We start from the raw sequence: 9,204 nt of genomic DNA on the forward strand, positions 1-9,204 counted from the left end.
CATCAAGTGCTGCTCGCGCTGTTTGTCCGACGGTGAATTGAGGCGGTCGGGAGAAGTTATAAAATTGGCCCCCGATTAGTGTGTGGTGTAAAGGGTTGAGGTTCGCGCACAAAGAACGGAGAACCAAATGAAGAGTACTTTTTTTTCTCGTGCTGGTAAACTCCATTGCTTCTAGGTGTACATTTTGATCGCGTACAAGCGATCCGCTTACCCGCCCGAAGCACTGCCAGAGCAGCCTGGCCTGGCCAGTGGGAGCACTGATGCGCGAAACATGGACCAGAACTGCACAAGCATCACAGCAACCACCAGCCGAACTCATGCGTCATTAAACGAGAAAGATTTATTTATATTTGCAAAATATTTTATGCGATTCCTTCCCGTACTTCCCGCTGCCGTTGCCGGTATTACTATGCTGGGCCTTGTGTCTGTTGATGTGGAACTAGACGTTGGTGTTATTCGGGATGGGGTGGTGGTGGTAACAAAACAAAAAAAAATCCATAGTGTGTTGATTCTTCACATTGGTTTTGGCAGGTTTTTGGTGTATATTCTTGCTAGTGAACACATTAGATTAGAACCGGCACATGGTGGCACATCGTTCGATCATTAATGATAGAAAACGATCGTTTTTACTGTTGCTCGTGTAGTAGAGTTCAGGAAAGCAAGCTGGACATTTCAGTTATCTCTTTTCTCGTGACTAATTTTTCTATCCCCACCGTTGCTGTTTGTTTTGCTTCTTTAAGAAAGCTTGGCTGCAGTTATGTCGGTTCATACGAAGTGATTTTGCAACCTGATCCCACTGCAAACGTTCTCGACGCGTTTTTATCTGCTGCTGTGTTTATGCAAATATATCCCAGCAACATTGTAGCAAGCCGACCGCATTAAACCAATTGTCGCACAATACAACATCCGTATAGGGTCGCTGTGACATCGAATTATGGATTGCAATCTGGAAGCAAAGCATCATTTTCCTTGTTTTTATTTCTCTCTCTCCTTGTCACAAAGGATATCATAACTTCCTCATATTTCCTTGCTTAAACAGACGTGTCTGTAAGGCACAGCAAGATAGGGTTTTATATTTGTTTTTCTTTTGAACACAATTTGAAACTTAAAAACTCAAAATTTTTGACTTAGATTAAGAAATTGTTGTTTTGTTAAAGGCAAACAAAAACCGGCCATCCAGCAAGAATAAAAAAAGGCAAAACAAACATTGTTACACGCAAAAAACATGATGCTTAAAGCACAAAAACAGTTGATTTAAATTCGAAAAGAAAAGATTTAGAAAAGCAAAATTAAATCGGAAATTTATTTGCTTATTGTTTACTTTTTGGTCTAGAATTCAGTCCAAGTTCAGTCGTTATAATAATTTAGACATTTTTTTTTTGAACATTTTCCCTTTTCATTTTATTAATCATTATAATCATAACAACCCATCCAATTCTACGCATTTTATGCAGTGTTAAGTACGCAAACCAGCGACCCTAAACGGAACGCGAGACGCACGTTTTTGTTTACGTTTCGCCGTGGATGATGCGCGAACGTGATAGTATGTGAATAAGCCGTCCACTACGCGAGATATGTGTTGTGTGTAGTAAAAAAAAAGCATGTTGCACAACAACCCGTTGTTGTATACTACACTGATAAGCGGGCTCTCTTCCTACGGTGGGCACTGAATGGAGCTGCTTTCCGAGAGCAGACTGCCAACAACACAAAGAACGAGCCAGCAGGGATGGGAGCGAATAAAAACCAATCGCCAGACAAAGCGATACAGCATTTGCGATAAGGGGTGCCGATAAGGGAGGAAAAAAAACTAGAGAAGAAGAATCGGTTTGCAAAAAAAAGGTCATGCAAAGGGTGGTGCTGTAATTATGGAGCTGTTGTTCGGAGGGAGGCGCTCGTGATTAGTCTATTTCATCTTAGCTTTAGTTTAAAACCACCCACAATAATATGTGCTTGCTTCGTGTGTGCGCTCACATACGTCACAAACTTCAAACAGACCTGTGGCGTACTAATCGACACACATGCTTCAAACAAACATTCTTCCTACAGCAACATTTTCAAGTACAACCTGTTTTTTTTTTTGGTAGTGAAGTCGTCGTCCGTTACGTTGTTTCTTCTACGCGCAAAACATTGCAAACCTTGACCCGTCACTTTTGAGCGCAGTACGCGCAGTGGCTTGTGTCAAGGAAGCAAATCCGACCAAATAAAACTTGCGTCCGAGATGTTGGAGGCCCGCAGCACTGAGCTCGCAAGCTTCCAAACTTCTCTTCTTACTACGGGCGCGAGAAGCAAGGAGGGGAGGATCGGTGTTGGTCGTTATATATTGTTGTTGGTGTCCCCAACAAACCGTACCTTACCTTTTGCCTGAAGGGCGTTCTTTGCACTCATAACGGTTTATGTAAAGTGAAATAAATCGCGACAGCACAATAGGATAACAATAGATAGCGTGGCGCGAGCAGAGAAGGTGGAGATGGATGGATGGTAGAGTTGGCAAAACCACCTAAATGTACGAGAAGCCGTCAGATATTAGACTGCTCGTTATACTCTTCGGTGAGATACTACGCAGTAGCGCCAATGCGCTGCTGTATGTGGACACACCTCAGGGACCGTTGTGTGTTCGTCTGGTTGAATATGAATGTCACTCAGCGTATGCACTCGGATAGATGGATATGTGTTTAGATTTTACATTTTTATTATTCCTTTTTTCATTTTTTGTTCTTGTCTGTTTGCTTGTATGTGCTTTTTTATCACAATTTTTTATTCACATTAAATTTGTTTACTTTGTATTAAGGTCAAATCGTTATATTACTGTATTTTAAAATTAGTTTTTTGTTTTCTATATATTCTTGACAGACTTAACAAAAATTTAGTTTAAGTCACCGTCAGTGAAGCGAGATAATACAACGTGCAAAAAGCACCGCAAGCACACAAACCAAAAATAGTAATATAAAAACCATTTTACGGCTTATTATCTCTCTCTCGAATGATTCCTCGCATTTACGGAACATTAGACACATCACACTAAACATATTTGGAGAGGTGCGTCCCGCCGGTGCACGTTATGTGCCACGGCAGCAATTGGAAGAAAGAATGGTTTGTGTGGCGCCGCCAATGATTGATGTCGCGCGTAGTTGACGCTCTGCCACAAGTTCTGTTACTCGGACGGGTGTAGTAAACTGAATGTTTGGCTAGCGACACTACCGAAGAGCGGTCCTGATTAGTTGTTGGCCTAAATTCAAAAAACCATCTCTCATCATGCTCGTCTAGGTTAAACGCGGTTAAACTCGGTTTTCCAAGATTGACCAGCGTTCGGCTAGGAACAGTTTGTTTGCGTGAGAGAAATTGTGACTTGAGAATCGAAGAAACACCGGTACCGGGCGTTTGTTTTGTTCGCACGGCACCGTACATTTGTTTGAAGAACTTCAATTTATGAACCGACTGTTGCAGAATCGTAGTAACGATCAAATAAAACTTAAAACCGATATGCTGGGTGACTTTAGTATTTTTAATTTTTTTTTAGAACCTTTCACTAGATTGGCTCTCTATGTGTGGCAATGAATAGTCGGACGTAAAGTTGTGCTGTGTGCCAATTTCACAACCACGGCGCGTCTCATCACACAGCGTGGTCGGTCGTTTTAATGAGACCAGTCAATTAGAATTAATTGCTTTTTAACTCGTCCTCCCCGAAATCGACTGTAATCAAAAAATGGTTTTTGGCCATTAACTTTATCGCTACAGCAGTGACCTTTGTTTTTTTTAAAAGATGGTTGCAACGACCTTGTGTAGCAAATTATTAGCATGTAATAAACATTCCATTTGAATGAATCGTTTGACAAAAAAAATAATCATTATTTATTTTTGTTATCTAACGATATAATTTAAATGATAAATAATTTGCAAAAAAAAAGCAATATAAATCCTGTAGCTTCTTACAATATAATATTTCACAACTTGGTAAATGGCTATTGGCCGCAAAAAAAATCTTATCATTATTGTGGTTTTTATTTCCCTGACATTCTTATCACTCTCGGTCAAAAGTTTTGCTAAAATCGGTGATTAAACTCTTCTCTTCCGCATGTGTGAACCTCATGCATAAACTTGTTTCATGATTTCATGCATATTGAACCCATCTAAAGTGACTGGAGTTTGGATAAGAATATTGCCACAAAAAAAAGTAAGAAAGAAAACAATGTTATGACAAAGAAATTGATAGGAAATCTCACCACATTGCGTAATCGCGTAAATTAGAAGCCACTTGGCGCCGTTTAACCGGCAGACCGGGTTGCTGACAGGGTTACATCAATGGGCTCGCAGTAGCAGTAAAATATTGAACCACCTCTCGACCACCATTCGATTCCGCGATTCCACTTAAACAACACGTTGGCCTTACCATTTAACTCGTTTTCTATGTTTGCTTTACTGAATCTATGATTAAATAATTGGTGTCTAACGAACCAAACCACCCTCCCATACATCATGCTCTGTATCGATCGCGGTATAGGTGTAGAGGCGTGCTGAGCTCCACTGTCTCAAGTGGCTGTGATTTGTTGGCTGGACTGGGACGAGTCTCTAGCGACAAAGAAACGAGGTTTAAATTAGGAAAATAAAAAAAAACTCTAGGGCTTCTACGCAATCGTGCAAAATTTGCTTATAATTAACATTTGTGAACCTTAAGTAAAACATGGGTTCATTGTGGCAAACAAACGGGTTGGGGGGGGGGGGGGGGGGGTGTGGGAAGCATTTGTATCCGATGTACCTGTCATAAACAAGTACAACATTCAATAAACAAACCACCAAATGTCGTTCATTGCAATCGCATACCACCCATCATGGTACAATATATCCTTGAGCAGGAAAATGCCTTGACTCATTAAAGAAGAAAATGGCAAAGCAACGTTTTTTTTTTGTTGTCTTGCTTCCCGTCTGTTTATCATTACTACACCAGCCACCCACCCAAGCAAAGCACACACATCAATCATTCTACGTCCAAACGAATTTATTTACCTTTTCGCTGTTTCTCAAGAGCACGCGTCTCAAAGCGGATTGAGCCGTTTGCTGTCAAATAATCGGAAATGTTTGCAAAGAATGCAAAAATGGTACAATTTCTTTTGCCTAATTTCATCGACTAAAAGGTTTTAGATTCAATCCTGGGGTGTAAGATGAATGTGGCGCACTGTTACTATAAATTATGATAAGAAAGGCAAGCCGCTGTTGTACCTCTCGCATCGTTTAAAACGCTAGACCGACTTTTTGCAGGGGTTTTGCAATGTAGTTTAGTAGTTTTTTCATGGAATTGTACAAATTCAGTATGTAGTAGAGTTTCAAGTATCGATGATCATCATGGACTTAGTGGACGTGGATGATATTCCTGAGCCTTGTGGGCAGAAATTTACTGCAACTCTAAGCTCTAAGTAGAGTTGAAACACATTATTTCTCCTTTTTTTCGTTTTTTGCTCCGCTCCGCTTAAATGTTTTTTGCGCTTAAATAACTATTTAAAAAATCATCCTTATTGAGATCCATCAGTAAAACCCCTGCAACTTAGTATCTCGCGCAGCTAGTGCGCAGCTAATTGAACTCGATCCGAATGACGCAGCTCGGTTGGAGCCCCAGCTGTGCTATCAAACAATACACACAGACAGAACGCACCAATACCGCCCCCTTTTCCCCGCGCAAACACACATCCACACACATACCCTTACACCTGCCCTCAAACCTTCAGTCAGAGCTGCGCCGAGTGCTCGTTCTAGTCTGGTCTAGGATTTTTTGCCCCCCTTGGCGGGCAACGATTGTGGCGAAAGGGATTACATTAGGGGTGAAGGGTGACTTGGCGCAAAACGGTCGGCATCAAACACTTGTTTGGTGTAATGGTGGTTTACTGCGTCAAAGCATTTATTTCCTCTCCATTTCTGCTGTTTGTGGCCCGACCGCCCGCCAAACGTCGGCTCTGCGGCTGTCGACACCCGCTCTAAACCTTGTGTTTAATTAAGCGACGTTGGCGCCACCGCTTATCGTGGTCTGTGTCCCCGCGTCACGAGGATCACCGGAACAAAACCGTTTTTTTTCCTGTGTGTCTATCTAAGGTTCTGTGTTCTACAGTGCAAGGTGCAGATAAAGGAGCGTGAAGCACTTTGCCACATGGGACAGACGGCGGGTAACATGAGAATGATAATATCCACAGCAGACGCGACAGGTGGAGAAGGATGGAATCCTGTCCTTCTTCTTCTTCACCGTGTACGTTCGAAGGGAATAGAAGATGGCTTTAGGGTTCCCAGTCTGTCTCGTTCTTTCCGCCTTCAAGTTCCGTTTCTGCTACGTGGGGGAGAAACACAATCCAACAGTACACAGACTGTTGGTGGAGGTTCGTATTGCTGTAACCTTCGTATGTAAAAAATGCGTACAATGCACCTCCAACGTACCTAGAGTCACGTGCAGTAGTAAACCGCAAAACCACGGCGGTATTCAACACGGTTTGTTTATCATTCGTGCCTCCCTTCACTTCCCCCATGCATAGATGCTCGTAATCGCGCACTCCGTTGGCCAGAGTTATCTATGGCGATTTGCTTGCCCTGTCTTGGGCAAATAAAAAAAAAGGGAGCCGAACCGAGGTTGTGCCTCGGTTCGGCTGCATTTTAAAGGTCACGGTCCTAGTTTTATGATTAGAGCAGATGCGTGATTGATATTAAACACACGAACGGTTAAAAATTTAAAAGTGAAGCGTTTGCTGGGTAGAACGATCGTTCCACAGTGCGTAGTATAATTGTAGGATTTTTATTTATTATATTTTATTATTATTATTTCACACGGTTTGACTGGCGATCAAATCCCAGCCCGATCAGACCCCTGTAGTGAGGATTGTCTATCCAACTACATGGGGGGTGAGCATGTCTCGTAAGCCATTATATTACCGATATGACCTAGAAGAAAAAAAATATTTTCATGCTCAAGTATTGAATTCCTTCCACAAACTTATCAATCGATCTTTCCCTCGAAGGTCGTCTTCACTCTGCGAGACGCAAGAGTGTTGCGCTTTTTGTTTACACCGGTTGTGTGTTCTTTTGTTAGAGCAGAGGACCGAAAATCCACTTCCACCCACTCGTTGTCGTGCTTTGGTAAGGGAACGTAAAATTGCCCTTTCTTGCTGCTTATGTACTCTCCCTCTTCGCCCTCCCTTACTTAACGTGCGTCCGGTCCACCACAGCAGGGGATAATTATTCGGTTTAAATTTTTCGCGCGCCTCGCTACTCATTTTGTGAGGGATGAGATGTTTGTTTGTTTGTTGTACCTTTCTTTTTTGGCTCTATCGGTGGCCGGTTCGGTGGGTGGCTAGAGGCGCACGAGCAAAGAAGGCGCCACCGCACGGATTAAAACGTCGCAGCAGCACCAACAGTGGACACAAATGTGTGCATCGAATGTGATGTGTGAAATCTCGAACACCCCGAGACAAGCGAGACAAGTTAAAGGGTCAGTCTGTGAATGATGACCCTCGTCACACGTTTTGTTTTCACCGGTTATTTATAGCTGCCGTTGCAGTTGCATGCAGTTTTCCGTACAGCAGCAGCAGGTTGCTGTCATGTTGAGGAAGCTTTGATGAGGAGAAGCTGGGAAAAGTTGATGCAAAAGGACAGATGGATGGTTTGGTAAATCCGGAACAAGGTTTTCCAAACAATCGATCGAAACAACAGACGGAGCAAGCGTTTACAATTAGCAAGCAATGAGTATTTGCGCGTTCGGACATCACAACAGTTCGGAATTATCATCAACAGCATGGCGTTCTATAAGGAGAAAGCCTTTCACCAGTCGTCCTTGGCGTAATTTTAGGCTAGAAGGAGTGAAGTATTATTTTAGGCTCTTAAGATTAGCACCACCAACCACTTGCTCTTGCTTGCTCATATCCGACACGACACGTTTGCTGATAGGGTTGGTACAGAGTTAGCGTTTCTAAATACGGTCCCGTAGAACACAGTGGGATTATAAATAGTGTCCCGCGTCGTTCTTGTATAAATAAATCATTCTCTCAGTAATGAGTAGAGCATCAACAGCTCAAAATAAATGGTAAATAATCAATCGAATTGCATGAATTTCGCCTATTTGGAGCAGTGATTCAGTACAAAGTCCTTTTTAGTAAGTACATTTTTTCATCAATTTTGTGGATAACTCTTGACTCCGTAACTCCCTCTTCAAACGAAACTCTTCCAAGTTTTTATTACTCCAAAATGTTTTATCACAACATCATGACATAATTGAAGCTAGATTCGGGTTCTAACAAAACCGCAGAGACTTTTGCACCTTTTTGCACAATGAAGCTGACACGGTCATTAGTGTCTAGAGCCGCGTGATTCGATGGTGCGGTCTATCACGCTTCTAACCAGACCAGAGTTCAACCACACATTCGAGACAGCTGTGCGTTTTCCTCTCACATCCTCTTCACGGTGTTCGTCCTGATTCGGCTTCCCCAACATATGGTATCATATCGTCCACACGCGGTATGGTAAACCATGCCAAGACCGGTTGGAACGTAGAAAAAAGTGTTAATGAATATTAAAACATGACACCTAATTAAAAATAAAACCATTGCCTTACCCGGTGTTGCTGCAAAATCTTCTCCCGTCGTGTACTACTGCACCAGCTGCTGCTGCTGCTGTTGCTGCACCCTTACTATAATCTAATCGTCGTCTGTCCTGAAGGGTCCGACTACTGTCAAGCTCGGCAGGACGCGACATATCCCGTCCGGTGAGGTTCCCTCGCTTCATTACCGACTATTAGTGGATATGGGCAAAGTTTTAGTGTCCATCTCGCTAGTATGTGTGGAAGATGTACATTTTCTCCACTAATTAAGCATTTTGCGACTGACCTTTACCAGTGTCTAGGTAGGACATTTAGGTAGGTGGTTGAGCATCAATTTACCCTTGCGACGCCACACACATACATACATATGAACATTCGTCTCTACGCTGTCTATCAGGCAGAACATGTTTGCCCACATCATTTCCGAAATCCACTGTCCATTTCCGATTCCGAATACCCGAAACCCAACACCAAAAAAAGCAATCAATAGTGTGTCGGTTTATCTCGTGTCGGGCGATTTCGTAAAGAAAGAAAGATGCTGGCCCTTTTGGATCTAGATCGGCTCCCTTCAAATCTGACCCTTGCTTCCCAAGGACACTGGCTGGCGAGACGGAATAAATATTAATATACCGTTGCGCTAT

At 42.6% G+C, this 9,204-nt stretch overlaps 2 protein-coding genes across 3 annotated transcripts in view; one reads left to right on the forward strand and one right to left on the reverse strand.

The window, feature by feature from the left end:
- LOC126563828 (nuclear pore complex protein Nup154) overlaps positions 1-9,204 on the reverse strand; it is a 505,032-nt gene that overhangs the window by 472,682 nt on the left and 23,146 nt on the right. The window lies entirely within an intron of this gene.
- LOC126564209 (nuclear receptor-binding protein) overlaps positions 1-9,204 on the forward strand; it is a 41,939-nt gene that overhangs the window by 26,101 nt on the left and 6,634 nt on the right. The gene's annotated exons all lie outside the window — the stretch shown is intronic.

This window comes from Anopheles maculipalpis, chromosome 3RL, assembly GCF_943734695.1.
Source record: "Anopheles maculipalpis chromosome 3RL, idAnoMacuDA_375_x, whole genome shotgun sequence".
Taxonomy (NCBI): Eukaryota; Metazoa; Arthropoda; class Insecta; order Diptera; family Culicidae; genus Anopheles; species Anopheles maculipalpis.